This window comes from Lepidothrix coronata, unplaced genomic scaffold (genome assembly GCF_001604755.1).
Source record: "Lepidothrix coronata isolate B3197 unplaced genomic scaffold, Lepidothrix_coronata-1.0 Scaffold72, whole genome shotgun sequence".
In the NCBI taxonomy this organism is placed as follows: domain Eukaryota; kingdom Metazoa; phylum Chordata; class Aves; order Passeriformes; family Pipridae; genus Lepidothrix; species Lepidothrix coronata.
Window position 1 is genome coordinate 4,084,084 of NW_016690252.1, and position 17,508 is coordinate 4,101,591.

The following is a 17,508-nucleotide window of genomic DNA, read 5'->3' on the forward strand; positions in this document are numbered from 1 at the left end:
GTGAGTGAACAGCAGAAGCAGTGGCAGAACAACACTGACTGGAGTGGTGACAGAGAGCCAGGAGAGATAAGACTGAGCAGCAACAACAGACATGCAGCACACAGAGAGAACTCCTGGAAGGAGAGAGGGAGAGCCGAGAGAGAGAGAGAGAGAGAGAGAGAGAGAGAGAGAGAGAGAGAGAGAGGGAGAGAGAGAAAGAGAGAGAGAGAGAGAGAGAGAGAGCAGCAGAGAGAGTAAATAGAGTTTTGGGGTAAGAAACTGAAACCAAAAAAAAACCCTAAACTCCTTTTGTGACCTTTCCTAAGTGGAAAGGATGGACACCTACTGAATGGAAGTCCTAAAACTGCAGCAGCACTATAGAGAAGAGCTGAGAAGATCAAAGCATCCTGGAAAACCGGACCGGGATGGAGAAGGAATGCAGAGGGGGTGACCTTGGCCCCCCCCTCGCTGCTGCTGCCAAGCCGAGCAGCCTGAGACAGAGCACAGGAGCTCTGGTAGAACTCTTGAGGCAAAGGTTTTCAACTGAAAGCTGCCCAAGATGTTCTGACTCAGGGGTGAACTCCTGAGGAAGGGGCTTTCACGGAGATGCACCTGCACTTTGTGATATGACCGTGGTGAAGCGAGTTTTGTCCCTGCTACGCAGCCCATGGAGGAAGACCCTCATTTGAAGACGGGTGGCCGAGGGGTCTGGATACCCCTCGTGTGTGTTGGTAGAAATCCAGCTATCAGCTGGTGCATGAGAAGATAGATGACTGCTGCCTTAGAGAAACTGCTGCTCTGAGACTGAAAAGGATCTTTCCTTCTTCCCTCCTGGACTTTTATTTGGATGGGAGAAGAGATCTGATCTATTGTAAATACTGATTTATCATAGTAGAGATAGTTAAGATTGTGTGTGTAATGTATTATAATATTTATGTGTACAGTCATTGTAATATATTCCCTTTCCTCCATTTTAAGTCTCCTGTGGTTGTCTGGAAAAAACTTTCTCACATTGGGTTGAGATGTGGGAGGGGATTTGAAGATAGGGAATTGGATTTTCGGGGCTCTCAAACCATGACACCCGTCAATGAACTATTGAGCCTAATCATGTCAATCCCAGTGGTTACACCTATCAAGAAGTATAGTACTAATTGTAAGGCATCATACATGTATTCCAAGAGCAGTGAATTGTTTAACTGTCTGGGTTCCAATGGAAAATGAAATGACCCTGTCAAAGCTGCTTAAAGATCTGAAATATCACTACTCAGAGATAAAATTAATAATGAGATCATAGCATTTAAAAATATAGTGGAAAGCAATAACATGATTAATAATTTAAGTCTTTTTACCAGTAGTACTATGTCACATTTACAAACTTCCTTTAAGTTTTTCTCACTCTCTAGTATTTAAAGATGTTAAGTATCATTATGCCCAGTTTATTGATAGCTGAGACATGGTGTAATAAAATAACTCATCTAGGGTTTCTACTTGGCGATAGGTTAGTCTTCAAATAAAATATATGGTTTCTAATATTTAATCCCCTGTTCAATCATTTGGGCCATAAAACTGAAGATACTACAGTGGTCATTATTGTGACCTCTGATCCCTTTCTGTGTTATTAGTAATTTAAAAATAGTCTTGTAATAAGAATACTGTGGGCAGAGAAGAGCCGTTGACCCAGAAGATAATAAGCTACTCTCAGCAAAGACTATCTTTTGTCTGGATATTTATATGCTAGTTATCTGTATAAGTTTCTGGAAACTATCACATTCTGTCACACTGGCAAGATATTATAGAGTTGGGAATCGTCAGCTGGCAATCCCAGCTAGTGATATGAAGTTGAACAATTTATTCTAAGCTTGTTCAGAAACTTACACAACTGTATGGAACCTGAATCTCAGGAGCAAGTGACAAGTGAGAGCTTTAAATGTGCCCAGAATGAATATCTATTTCATTACTGAAATATTCTACTGGACTAAATTATTCTGTAACTGCATTTGATCATGCAGCTCCAAGACTAAGGTTCATTTACTCTAAGGTTAGTACAGCTACGACTTAAATTGCTTAACAGTTGGTAGTATCAAAATTCATTCTCTTTCCTTTATTAAACATTTCTATTTTAAGCAGTTGAAACTTGGTAGGGAGAAAAGAAAAATCAGAAGTCCATCTTGGATGGGATACCCTTAATGATCACCTGGAGTTACAGCAAGACCCTGCGTGGGCACAAGAACAAACACCAGAGCTCTTGGCAGTGTGGGGGAAGTGAGTTTACCTCTCCAGTCAGTAAGCAGAGGGATATTTCTGTTATGGGAAGGAAAAGCAAAAATTGGGAGGGGAAAAAAAAAAGGGGTATTTAAAAAAAGAATGAATTAGACTCAGAGAGGTAGGATTCTGCTTCTGTTGCCATTGAAAGGATGGAAACTCATCCCTGGAAAGAGATGACTGACTGATGAAAAACAGACAATTGCTGCTGTTGACTGAAAACACCTTCTCTCCTGAAACAGAAACACTTCTCCCACAGCCCCTCCCTCAGGGGTAATAACACCAAATCTGCCTTTTCATTATGCCAACAAAGGAGAATAATATTATAACTGCATAATTCCCATCGGCAATCAGCTGTCTTAGGAAACTGCTAATTTTGCCAGTGGCTGAAAACAACAGTGCTGTCCTGGAACTGCTCAGTTCCTGTGGAGGATTCATTTAAGGAAATGGCCTAAAACTCTGCAGAAAGCCTGGCTGAGGGGCATGTGCTGCACTGGAGTAATTCCATGGCTACTGGAGTAATTTCTATGCCTTCTTTTGTGTGCTTTCTGATGTCAATCAATTCAATTCCGTAGCAGTTAAAAAAACCTACAAAAATCAACCCAAACCAACAAAACCCAAAACCAAACAACCAAAAAAACAAAGGAATCCCCCCAAAAAACACCAAAAACCCAAGGCAAACCAAACTAAACAAAGACAAGCCCCATACGTCTCTCAGTTCAACATTAAAAAAGTATAAAAAACAATTTTATGACAATTCTGCACAGAATCAGATGTGATATAAGGGTTGAAAATCAGACATATTAGGGAAGAATTAAGGTTCAGGTGAGTTTGGCTTAACTCTGTTTGAAAATAAGGAAAAGTCATATGAGGCCAAAAGATGAGCGCCAAAGAACAAAGAAGAATCATCAGTTCTGCCTGAGTGCTGCCCAGTGAAACATAGTCAGCTCTGCAGAAATGCTTCAGAAGACCTAAAATCGTGTTTAACCTAACACCTGAAACAGTAGTACTGGATGTAAGAAAGGCATCAGCATCTGACTTGGAGTCGGCTGAAGATCATTATGGAGAGGACTATGAAGGCGTAGACTTAAGCCATAGGTTTCTTTACAGGGATGGATTCCAAACATCTGTTCCCTTTCATGTTTATGCTCATTCAACAGTGATACCAAACATCGCCGTATGGTGCAGAATACAACCCCAAACATACCTCATCTTCATACTTTGGTGAAGCCACCAAATGTTAAAAGGAACACCCAGCTCACCTGACTTTAAATATCAAATATGTAACCATTTAATTGTCATCCAGTTACTAAGCTTCCTTTGTACAACAAGGCATCTTGTAAAAAAATTGTTTATATATATATATATGTATACATAAATGTGAATAAATATGTCTAAAAAAATAAAATATTGTCCACAGAGAAAATAATCTTCTAAAGCATATGTCTACTTTATTTTGGAGTATATCATGGTATGGGATGGAATTTTCTTTTTAAATGGCTATTTCTTGCTGCTGACTGTAAAACTAAAATGGGGTGGACGGCTTTGGTTTAAGTGCCTAATTTCTAAGTGTATAAGTAGCATCAATGAATCTAACAGATAGTTTCTCAATTGCTCTCCTTAATCTCACTGAAAGTTTCTTGACTTTCTGAACATTGAAGGGAAAGGAAAAGGTAATGGGGCCTTCATGTGTTTATGGAGAACATCAGTCATTCAAAATTACAATTACAGATAAAAATGTTAATGTAAGTACAATACTGTAAGTACTGTAATAGAACAGTCAAAATGTGGTTTTAAATTTGAGTAGTCAACAACAAATACTATTTAAGAAAGACTGTTAGGTTTGCTAACAACCCGAGCTGTAACTATTGCTCACCCCCTTTTATTCACAAAATTATTCCTTCACACATCTCTTTAAAGTTTAAATTGCAATGATAGTGAATATGAGTTTCTCCTTTATTTCTAGGAGGGCCAAATTTGTGTTCAAGAGAAACTATTTTGCCCAATAGTTCTTGAAAAGTTGTGTTGCTTGTCATTGTAAAGCTTTGAGCAGCTAAGGTAATTTAAATCTAAAGGGACTTGATGTGCACCCAGTATACTAAATGTGTTAGCCTGAGGGTACCATGAAAAATAGATTGAAAAATGGTCTGTATGCATTTGAAAATATGCTGAATTTAAATATTCATAACTTTAAATCTTGTTTCTTTTGAGGCTTTGTTGTCTATCCTCTCTTGATGAATGATAAAGGTTTGCTAAGTTTGATGTTTCCAGTTTCAGCCATTTGGAGTTAGCCAAGCACAATAATCCCAAATGGAACATACGGAAACGTCATTGCACCTTTTTTTTTTTTACATGAATAACTTGGAACTGGCTCAGCTGATGCAACTCAAATGTTTCAGACAAAAAACCACCGTTGGTCTGAGACCAAGACTAGGAGATGCAAGAGTATAGAGCGCATGTTGGAAAAGCTGTACACATATTATATTACAGAATAAATATGTGAGACTCAACTACTTTATTTGTTCTTCTGAATCACAAATTCATTGACGCTACATTACTTTCATATAGCTGTACTTAGGATTAGTCATTATAGAACTAATTCAATGAAGTCACTGGTATATTTGAAGAAATATAGGCCCATCCATGTCTAACAAGACAATGAAGAAGAAAAGAATTCACTTGAAAACAGAAGCTGGACATCTGAATATAATTTCACCAAGAGCTAGAGTTCAGAGAGGAAACATATTCAGACATCTAAAACATTCCAAACAGGTTTCATTAAAAAAAAAAAAACACACAAGGAAAAAAAAATCCCAATTAGCCAAAAAGTTTCCAGCAACATGTTGGCTGCATTTAGCTGTTTGATTCTACAGAACTGTGACATAAGTAAGCTTTTTCACAACATTAAGATATTTGTTCTACTTTCCTTAATTAAGAAAAAAGGCTAATGCAAAAAAATTCAGGGATGTAAAAATTTTTTTAACGAAACAGGAAAAAAATGAAGAAAAGATTTAATTCAAGAGAATGGAAGAAATCATACTGAACAAGCACTCAGGTTTCAGGATTGGTCATGACTAGACAGGAGTAAAGAAATTGGTTTTGTCAATGGCATCAGTTCTTGAACTGAGGACAACTCTTTGTTGTTTTTTTTTTTCAGGTGGAAATGATCAATAATCTTCTGATAGATTCACTAATAAGGGGGAAAATATTTCTAACCCTAATCAGAATTATGATTCATCATGGGGATCCTTGTGCAATTCAACCCAGTTGTCTGCAGGTCCTAGCTATTATTATGAATGAGATCAGAAGAAGTAATATTTGATTAGTCTGATAGTCTAATTTCCTAACTTCAGTACAGCAGCTTACCTCTTTTAGTATTACACCATGAATAGTAAGGGGGATTTCTCCTTGATTCTTAAATTTGTTTGTGAGCATTGTTTGGTGAAATTGTCAGTAGGATTTATTTCTGATACTATTTTGAAATCTCCTATAAAGTTACTCGTGTCATACTTGAAATCTACGTGTACGTGAATATGAATCAAGGGGTTATTTCATTATGTGTCTTCTGGGTTTTACATGAGAGAACCAGTAAGATATAATCACTAAGGAGCTTAATGAGGGAACCAGCTGTGAGAGATCATTACTGTAGTGACCTGCAGCATGAGGTTAGAGAGAGAGAGCAAGACAAAGAACTTTCATCCTATTTAACTGCAGTTATAGAAGAAAGAAACAGTTTATATATTTGCTGCCTTTTTAGAGCATCTGTCTGGTTTTAAAAAAATAATGAGGTTTGCCAAAGATACTGAGGGTTTTTTGGGGTTCATTTTGGTTTGCTTTGCTTTGTTGTTTTTTTTTTTTTTAAGGGTAGAAACAATAGCAAGAGCTGTGAAGACTGGTTCAGTCCTTGATCACTCATAATGCACAAATAAGAGCATCTAACAGGAGTTCAATGTTCATTTTTTTAGTGAAAGCAATATGAAATGCTAGTATTGTTAACAGTTATATCACAAAACATTATCCTAATCTTCAGAGTGCCTGCAAAACCTGCAAGTTAAAGGGTGAAAGTTTATGCATGACTGCTTATGCATATATCATACACCACTTCTCTTTCACTTAGCTCTGTTAGATAGACTTTACGGTTTGTTTTTTTCTACTGGTTTTATACAATGACTCATTGTAAGTCATCTTACAACTGTTTTATAATTTGTAGCCAAAAAAAAAGGTCACTCACACAAGATATTCTCTTTTCTGTGAGGCTAAGAGTGAGTTGTTATTTGTCAGGTATTACCACTTCCAAACCACAGAAATATTTTCTAAGTCTGATCATTTAAATCCACTCAGTTCTTCTACATAGTTCCTCAAAATTCCACATGAAGCCAAGTCAGAGACAATATTTTCAAAAGACAATATTATATTAGTGGCTATTGTCTCAGTTTCTGTAACAAATGTGGATAGAACCTTCCCAAATCTTCGTTCAGGAAGCCTAGCCATGATGATTGTCTCAGTTAAAATTAAAAAAAAGATAGCCGTTAGGCAGGGGAAGAAACTACCCACTTATTTATTATTGATATAAAATTATTTATTATTTATTACTTATTAATTTCCTACAGACATAGTTCATGTGATAGCGTTGTTCAGTCAGGGTTTGAACTATACTGTTAATGCATTCAGGGCACTTAGAGATGCAAATAATTGTGTTTGCTTAATAAAGGCTCCATGGAAAATATATAAATGTATACAAATATGCTGGTATGCAGGTTATCCTAATTTCTAACCTCACCTTCCCTGTCTGCAGAAATGACTAGGTATAGGATTCAGCTTTTTAGCTGAGACTAAAACTTTAGGTGTTGGGAGTCATGACCTCCCAAAGTAACTGTGTCTCCTACCAAGATAATCTAAAGGTTTCTTCTGCCCACCCCACACAATTGCCTGAAGCTGTGCAGGCAGTAACTGTTTCTGGAAGGATTCAGGGACACCGAACATCCTCCACTGCTCAAAGAAGGAGTTTAGTGCTAAAATGCAAAACTACTTTCAGGAAATTATTAAGTTTTTTCTATGCAGGACATCATTTCAAATTTTACATAAAAAGAATGGTAAAAACATTGGGAAAATAAAGACCTTTTGCTAAATAAAATATGATTTTGATTGGATCTGAAAAGGAAACAGGCTTCTCGAATTTTGAAGATTTTCAAGAGAGAAAAGAACACAAAAGTATCTGGATAATCTGATATTCCTCTCTTTAATGCTAGAATCTTTTAAGCTTTTCATACAGTAAATTAACAAGTAGTCTTCTTGGAAATAAAGCAATGTCAAATAATTTAATTCAGAACTGAATAACCTAAGTTTGATTTCTATTTTCTCTCTAATTAATATATAGATCATGTAGTAGGTCAAAAATGGGAATTTATTTGTTGTCCAGTGGAGTTTTTTCAGTGAGCTGGGGAACAGTGCTCACTTCAGATACAAAAGAAACCACGTCCAATCAGTGATCATGATGAGGTGATGACAGATGGTGTTGGTGTCACAATCTCTTACATATTGGATAGTGTTGATTATTTTCAAGTATATCCAAAGGCTGTTCTTGTTAATGGACGTGGAGATACAGGGCTAGAACTCAGGCTTCAAGAATGCCAGATAAATTTTTTGTTAATTGTTGCTCCAGACATTAAAATGGTTTGGACTTTGGATGTGAGAGAGAATTAAGTATATTATGATTTACATTCATGTTCGAAAGGGCATCTTCTTCCTTTTAATGGAATCAGAAGAGCAATTGACCCGCAATGCGTTAATGTGTCAGGTGTGAAATGTTTGCAAGCTAGGAGCTTGACATTAGGTGCCTTAAAATATTAGCAAAAATCACGCTTCTTTCTGAGACGGCTGAAAAATCAAACAAGGCTGATTCTGGTGGTATTATAGAAGAGTTGCTCATATATTTGACATAATGAAGAGAAAGTGTATAAATGATGGACAGAGTTTGTAAATGCTTATGTAAATAGACAGTGAAAGTGTAAAAAATATCAAGTTTAACTATCTTATGAGATCTCCTTTAGGTGGAAGAGAAATTATCTTCCCTGTGAAACTGATTTTAGTTTTCCTTTTTTCTCATACTCATGAGGAAAACAAGCAAAATGAAAATTTAAGCTGTAGGTTTTTTTAGAAATATAAGTTAAATAATACTAATAGAAAACCACTGACTTAGAGTGTGTGAGTTTTACTGTACAAGTGTGATGTGTCTCCTATGAAAACTCAATGAAGGAATGGATATTTAACTGGCCTGTCCTCATCTATCAGCCCACAGTTTGCTGGATATAGACTGTTAATATCATATTAACCCATAATATTCACAGACAGAAAACCCTGGATGATATGCTAGGAAAAGAGACAATTTAATTCCATGAAGTCATGAGACAATCCATGGCTGTACTTTTTGTTTTGTTTTTCTTTATGTATACATTTATTTTTTCTTTATTATTTGACAACATAACATATAAACAAAATTGAAGTGCATTAAAACACAGAAACACTGAATAGCTTTGAAAATTTACTTCTAAGAAAGAGTTCCCCATGATATTAAGAAATCATTCTCCAGACTCTCTCATATATTCCCAAGAAATTTGCTTCACTTGGACTAATTTTACTTTCTTGTTTTCTAAAATTAAAAATGTTTTGTACAAATACTCTTGGTCCACTCTGTAGTCTGCTCTGCATGTATGTAATGAACATCTTCTCTAACCTAACTGAAGGAAAACCAGACTATCTGATGGTGTGTAACTTTCCCCACGCCCAGCATCTTAGGAAAGGTTGTTCTTATGTATGTTTTTTCTTACCTTTATTTATTTACTTTTTCATTTATGTGAATATATAAATTTGACTTCATACAGTGTTATCCAGCCTGGCTTCTCTTACACAAATAGAACAATGCTGGTGTTCACGGGGGGAAGAGAAGGAGGGAGGATGTGGGAATGCTGAAAGAAAAGGGGTCTGGAAGGAAGAAAAGGGTCCTGCTGCTTGATAGGCAGCCCTGCTGGGAAATCTCAAATCAAATTCTTTTGAAAGGAAGTGTTATTAAAAGTAACTTTAATCCTTCCAGCCAGACGGCTCATAAAAGCATACAATTAAGTCAAACAAATGACAAGAGCACTCTCTCTCCTACCTGTTTCCCCCTTCAGAGAGTAATTATTGCAGGGTAGTCTTGTCTCGTTTTGTGCAAATAGCAGTGGAGTGCTTGAATGAGGTGCCAGTTTCCCCCTCCCCAACCCAACCCCTCCTGTTCACTCCTACCAACAGTAGCCTGGCTAACGTACACAGCCAAGAACAAAGGGGTGAATTTCAATATTTCCTCTTTGTGCAAGGTTAATTGAAAATCAAAAAGTCACTTTTCGAATGTCATATTAGAACTGTTAGTGCATCAATTTTCTTCAGTTTCCTGTCACTGCAGGAGAGCAGAAGAGGCAGAGGTATGCATTTGGATGGGAGTTAATGAGGGAAGAAAGGAAAGAGAAAAGAGAAAGAGAGAAAGAGAGAAAGAGAGAAAGAGAAAGAGAAAGAGAAAGAGAAAGAGAAAGAGAAAGAGAAAGAGAAAGAGAAAGAGAAAGAGAAAGAGAAAGAGANGAAAGAGAAAGAGAAAGAGAAAGAGAAAGAGAAAGAGAAAGAGAAAGAGAAAGAGAAAGAGAAAGAGAAAGAGAAAGAGAAAGAGAAAGAAAGAAAGAGAAAAAGGAATGGAAGGAAGGAAGGAAGAAAGGAAGGAAGGAAGGAAGGAACTTTATCTTATTTCAGGTAAAGTTTACTTCAAGCAAAAGATTGGGGGGTTTTTTGTTGCCTTTTTTTTTTTCTCCCTGAAATTTTCTAATTTGGGACCAGATTTAAAAGTATATGAGGTAAGCAACAATCTGTCATGGTGAAGCATTGACGTGGCAAACAAAACAAATGTAAATATTTAGCATTCATCACTTCCAGTCCATAGTTTTTTCCTGCTATTATTACAAAGCAGGTGAGAATGATAAATCCAGTTTCTACACATTTCATAAAGGGCTCAGAAATTATGGGGAATGATCACTCTATTTTTCTGCTGTGGAAAATTTCTGAAACTTTGATGTTGTTTTCGTTTTTGATGATAAATTGTTCAGGTCTGAGATAATCACTCATTAGACATTTGCAATGTGCTTTGTTCACCTGGGATCTCCGTCTCTATTAGAGGTTTTATTTGCTGCTGATATAGAAATAATTAGTTATAAAGCAATGGCAAAACGTATATTAGTGAAAATCATCCTTGTGGTGCGGGCACACCAATTTACATATTCAATATGAAGATTTCAATATGAAGATTTTCGATTCTGTACCATCTTGAAAGCTGTGAACATCGCTGTGGTAGTGGAGATCACTTTTGCTCCAAAGGCTATGGGCGGATTCAGACAGCTTCCTATTCTTCATATGGAGTAAAATTAAGTAATTAGTAGCTACATTAAAATAAAAGATGCTACTTGCACACCATGTCTGTGTGAAGTCAAGTTTCCATCATTTCTTGAATTCAAGTATTTTGCATCATCCTACTTTTTCACTGAAAGTTACATGAAAAATTTTCTTTTTGGCTGGTAATTGTACAGTGTTCAATACAATGAGAGAAATGAAATACGACTGTAAATATTATTTCACATTGTAAGTTCTGCTGCAACTCAAATTGTCTGACTTTTTCACACCACTGTCTTTCAGCAAAAGCTGGGTAGGGTTTTTAAAGAAGTTTAGTGAAAATAATCCTCTCCTTCTTGTTGTGAATTTCCCCAGAGCACAAGACTTTTAAAGATGAGGACCTGTGTTCTAGCCCAAAGCTTATTAATACCAACTGAACTCTTGCTACTAAAGTTTAGAACTGCTCTCTAGCAAATACTTTGTTATCCTAACTCTTTACTGCACCTTTCTCATATATTTACTGTGTATTGGCAATAAGAAATTCTGTGCAGAAAAAAAAAAACAGATTCAGGCCAAGATTACCACATGAGATTTTTATTTCTGCACATTACATGTGCCCTCAAATTTGCATTCCCCTCATTGCTTAGATTAAGGTTTTCATACAGTCCTGCTTTAGCCATCAAACAGGTTTTACTTGTTCTCTCTCACAGATGATTTTGTTGCCATTGTTGTATTCAAAGTGCGCATTTAATCCATCCAGGTTTGCCATCTCTAGTGTCAAATGCCTCTGCTTAAGCTGCATAAATGCTCAGTCATGCCAGACTTGAAGCTTTCAGTCCATTTTTGAAACCAGCTGTGACCCATTACTAAAGGAGAAGCATTTGCTTCCAAGACTGCTCACTGCATGGAGCATATACATACTTTTTAAGGTTTGTCAAGACAGCAACAGGGTGGTGGTTTTTTTCCCTGTATTTTTTTTAAAACCTTTTTAATTTTGTGTAGACAGTTCTAAAAGCAGCTTCCTAGGGGCTGTCTGATCACACAATCCTCTTAGTCTTTCTTACTCTGTAGGAGGGCCATCATATTTCCTGCTCTCAGTCAGTAGTTGGTTTTTCTCTCTCCCCTTTGTGTAATGACTGGAGTCAAGAGGCCAGCACCTTACCCACCTCCAGAGATGATGTTATAACTCAAACTTTAAAATGGGATTTTTTTTTTCTTTCTCTTCTCTTTCAGGTCACACTTTTCAACCAAAATCTCCATTCAATTCCACTCATTAGAAATATTTGAAAGAATGACTCTCCATTTATTATCTTGGTCCCAAAACAATTCATTTATTTTCTGTAAATGGAAAATAAGTCCTTTCATTTCAGCTTAATTTCTACATTCAGTTTTGACGCAGTTCCCAGTTGTTATTTCTTCTTTAGTTCAGCTTTCCACATAGCAACACAATGAAAGTCTACATCTAGCATGAAATACCTAATGTTTCTGATTCTTAAAAACAAATCACATAAACTTTTACATTGAAAACTTTGCATAGCAAAGATGCAGGCAGTGGCTGTAGGACTCCTACATTATCATTACATGATAGAGAAAGGATTAAATAACACATCTCAGCTCTCAGCACAGGAAAAGTGCTCTGGTTGCCTATACATTTTGCACTTGTGATATGACATCGACCCTAGGAAGAATACATTTTGAAAAGTTAGTGTACATTAGATTAATAGCATTTTTCATATTATTCTGCCTCTTAAGCTATTTTGGCTAAAGCTAAGGACAATTTTGGGGTTTTTTTGTTGTTGTTTGTTTGTTTGTTTGTTTGTTTGTTTTCCCAAGTTTGAGATTATACATTAATCTGAACCTTTTATGTGAATATCGAAAATTGAAATATCTTTATAAAACAGTAGATTTTAGTGACAAGAAGAAATGGAAATGAGTTTTTTTGTTCATGTAAGTAGCAAGGATGGGGAAGATCTTCTCGTATATGTTGTTCTCAGGATGGCTGCAGGATACCTCTGGAAGAGCCATGAAAAGCCTAATACAGTTCTACAATGGATCACTTTTTTTTTTAATTTCATACAGAAATTCAACTTTTATTATTATAGTACAAGACACTGATAAGATCTTATTTGGAATACTTCAAGCAATTCCTTGTTCCTATGAGTTTACTCAAGGGAATTAGGCTGGAACTGGTGTAGAAGGAGCTTGAAGCATATTCAGAGGGATGGAATGGATACACCAAGTACAATTTCCAAGTAGGTGTCAAGACAGAAAAATTATTTATGGTGACAATAATTAAGAAAATCCAGAAAGATAAGAGTTGTTAATGAATAAAAGGAGTCCAAAATTTTAAGGTTTCTACTTATCTAGTAGTAATAGTAGTAGTAGTAGTAGTAGTAGTAGTAGTAGTAGTAGTAGTAGCAGCAGCAGCAGCAGCAGCAGCAGCAGCAGCAGCAGCAGCAGCAGCATAGGACAAAAAGCCTGCTTTGCTTTGATGGAAAACAATAAGTGTGTAGAAGGAACTGCACTGTAATTCCAAAATTATTTTTGTTTTATGAGTCCTTGAGCATCTCTTGTGTCTGAAAGGAGTCTGGGTTACTAATTATTTTCAAATTATTTACATCTTGTGAATGCCAAGCCCTAGGACCCTCATTGTTTTGCCTAGCAGGGCCTAAAAAGATCTCCTCTTCATAACCCATTCATTAATATCATGTTTTCCTTTGTTTCATGTTTTCCTGTGATACATTAGAAAGAAGCTCCAGGAGGAGTGCATCACAGTTTTTACTGTTTTTTAAATTTCTCAGGTGTCTGCTTTATATAGCTATAAGTTTCACCCAAAGTTAACTAATCCTAAAATTTATGTCATAAACAATTTCCCAGGTGGGCCAGCTTACTGTGGATTTGTGTGGAAGGGTTTGACTTACCCTGTAGCATGGGTTCATATCCTCAGACACCTAGAATTTTACTGAACTTATTATTTTATTAAGGAACATGTCATTTAAAAGCTTGGACACTGTCAGTGCCTACAATCTCTCTTGTTGTATGCTTGAGTGAATTAGAAATTTAGCTTCCTGTCTGTTATTCAGTCTGTCTTCAAAGCCTCTATAGCAGGCTCCTTCCCATATTCTCATCCTCTAGAGAGATACAGAGATGTTTTGGATGAAGATATACTGCCCTCTCACTTCATGGGCACCAATGGGCACCCTGGAGCCTCCTGCAGGGGCAAAAAGAGAGGAGGTTGTTTCTGAACTAATTTTTGCCCTGCTGACATCTTAAAATCACAAAAGTGCCACAGCAACTAGCCCAAATCATCCCATTTATTCAGGACTCTTGAAAGAGTACTTAACCTATTCAAAGACCTCATTTTTTACTTGGAAAGGACATCCAGAAGCTCATAAATCTCCAGGGAAAGCAACCTGGACCCTTCACTCCTTAATAGGGTATTAATATGAAAAACATAAACTGTTTATCAGCTAGGTGCTTAATCTGCAACAATGTCGGAAACAAGATCTGTTTGTTAAATATGCAGATACTGAGAGAATGAAATGTGTTGGATTTTGTTTAGTGTGTTGTTTTGTTTTTTTTTCCTTTTCACTGTAATTTTGGATAAATTAATGTGAGTTTGTTGGGTTTTTCATGTTGCATTCACTCAGGGACAAGAGGGGACAAGACCAAAACAGGTCTTGAGACTACACTAAAAATCTTCTTGAGTCACTGATTGTCCCAGAGGTGCAATTATTGCTCATTAAACTCACTTTCAGGTGGTAGGATGGCTGTAAATAAATTTTGTTAGTAATAAATATTAGACTGGCAAAACATAAAGTGCCCTCTGGACATTTAAATAGTTAATGCATTTTATAAATCTGTATACTTTTGTAGCAAAACTTGGCTGCCAAAATACAGTCCTCGGGAGTCAGAATCAGTAGATATTCACCCAGAAGAGCAGAACAAGTAGAACCCTACTGGAAGGAGCAGTCAAAGCAGCCCACTGTTGACATGACAGAAGTGAAAGTACTGCCAAGGCCCTTTATTGTGAATCAGAGTAAAACATATTTACAAGAATTTTCTAAAGTTACTCTGAAAAATTTGTTTATTTTGGTTTTGTTTGGGGTTTTTTTTGGTGTTGTTTTTATTTTGGTTTGCTTTGGGCTTTGTGTGTTTATTTGTTTTTATTTTGGTTGTTGTTGTTGTTTTGTGGTGGTTTTGTGGCTTTTTTTGAGGTCCTAGACATCGGTCCTAGACATCTTTTGATTAACTTGACAGGTTGCAATTGTGTTTCTCACTCTCATTTTCTCATCCAAAAAATCAACACCAGGATTCCATAGGATTCTTTCCTCTTTCAGTAAAGTAGATAAGCTTAAACAATGATGGTAGAAGTAGGTAATCTTCTTGGATCACTAATTTAAAAAAGAAGTTATATTTGTAAACTCAAAGTTTAAAGCTGTAATTGAAATAATGTTAGTTTAGTATTTATATTACAGATTTTGAAACTGAGGTTTAATATGTTATGTATACGTGATGAAGATGGTGGTCATCTTTAAATAATTATAAACATTTTTCCTTGATATAATTATTAGATATTTTTTCCTATATTCAGGTGTTCGACTGTATTCAGATCTTACTCACTCTGGGATTTGTTCTATGACTTTCCCAAGGAACCAAGAATTAGGGCATGTGACCTGAATACTTTAGTCTGTTTCCACAGACAGAAAAAGAAGAGAAAATATGACATACAGACCGAAAAGAGCTATGGCTAATTTTTAGACATGTTCAAGACATTCTGCATCACTTTAGAGATATATCTCAATAAAACCTGTACTGAGGACCAGAGATGAATGTCATAGTCCAAGGGGAAATCCTCAGAGTACTTCCAGCAAATCACAGAATCATAGAACAGTTTGAGTTGGAAGAAACCTTAAAGATCATCTAGTTCTGACCCCTCTGCCATGGGCAGGGACACCTTCCACTAGACCAGGTTGCTCAGGGCCCCCTCCAAGGTGGCCTTGAACACCTCCAGGAGTGGGGCAGCCACAACTTCTCTATGAAACCTGTGCCAGGGCCTCACCATCCTCACAGGAAAGCATTTCTTCCTAATTTCTAATCTAAACCTACTTTTTTTCAGTTTGAACCCATTCCCCCTTGTCCTGTCACTAGATGTCCTCGTAAATAGTCTCTTCCCATCTTTCTTGTAGGCACTCCATTGTTCCCATGATCACATTATAACAGGAATATAAATGGAAGTGGAATGATTGCTTCTAGCAATAAGTAAAGTTCCCCAGAGGTTACATCTTCTAACTCATCCAATTATATTTGCATGTCCTTCTATGCAAACCAAAATATATTCCCATGGAAGAAAGCCATTGCCATCACAAGCCTGGTGCATAAAGGTGATCCAGAACTTCCATGCAGTCTGTACCATTAGAGTGCTTGGTCTATTCTTTCCAGGCCAGTATGCCAAAGAAGTGGAGAAATATTTGTAGAATTGGAATAATATTAGTAAAGTTACTGAAGGAAAAGAGGAAAAGCACAACGCATCTCAAAAACCCCTGACTATCTGCTGATGTAAATATTCAGAGTATGAGTACTGACACATCAGTTTCTGCCCTCAGCCCTGCTCTGGGCTTTCAGATCAGTAATGGAACTTTTTACATGGGTCAAAACATTACCTTTGCTATAGGAGGTTTTCTGGCCCTCTCTGTCATGAGTAGAAAAATAACTCTCCGTCTTTGGCATTTTCAGCATTGTGTATCACTAAAGATAGGTATTAATGAATACTTCTGATTTCTTAAAAAATTTAAGCATTAAAAATAAAACATTAGTTAAATAAATAGTATACACAAATAATAACTTGCAATTTTCTAAGGGTCATATCAAGTATGTTGCTCATTCACAGTCATCCTCTCTGGGTATAATTTTGGTTAATGATAAAAATGTTTTCCCATGTTTTTTTTCTCTCATTTAACTTTCTGAGTTCCATATGTGTTCCTAACATCCTTATGTGTTCCCAATATTTTCTGTAGAAGCATTCTATGTAACTCAATATTATTCTTTATCCCCAATAATTTTCTATTACAGATACAAACAGTGTCCAATCTATTAACAAATATACTGTTGTTGGTTCCACTAAGGATGTTATTCATGTTTATAAGTATTATGGATAAAAAACCAATAACACTTCAGAAATCATGAGAAAATAGCATTATGGTGATTCTAATAACTGATTTTTCTTGAGTTTTTATAAAAACATGGTATAATTCAGTTTGGTAAGACTTAGGTGGCCCTAATTCTGTGGTTCGTTTAGAGCTCTATATTCTTTGAATTAATTTCACTTCTGTGGAATTTGATTGAAATCACTGCTCGTTTGGCTGTGATGTGGTCAGCACTCACTGCAGCTACTATAAACTGTACACTCTACCCATACTTTTAATATTATGCCAGGTATCACTGTTCCCTTTATCCTTCACGTACTATTTCTAAGCTAAAGGCATCCAAAAGAAATGCCAACAAATAAAAAGTTTAAAGATAAATAAATTTACCTTTTTGTCATCAAACAGACTCTGAAAACTAATCAAAATTTTACATGATTTACCTCGAAGGGTCTTTTACTTTTTCTATCAAAGGGAGCTCTTGAATTTAACTGCTGGGGATTAACCTTCAATTAAGGTTTTCTTTAAACTCTCTATATTTATCTGTAATTATGAAGTGTGGGCGTAGGAGCAGAAAGATATGAGACAAAAGAGAAACTGAAGAGTTGGGGATGGGTGTTTCAAAGCTGTGCTGGCTGCCCTCTGAAGTGACTCAAGGCATGTTAGTTCATTCAAAAGTGCTTTAATTTTTATGCCATCTCCTGTGTCATCTTCAAGA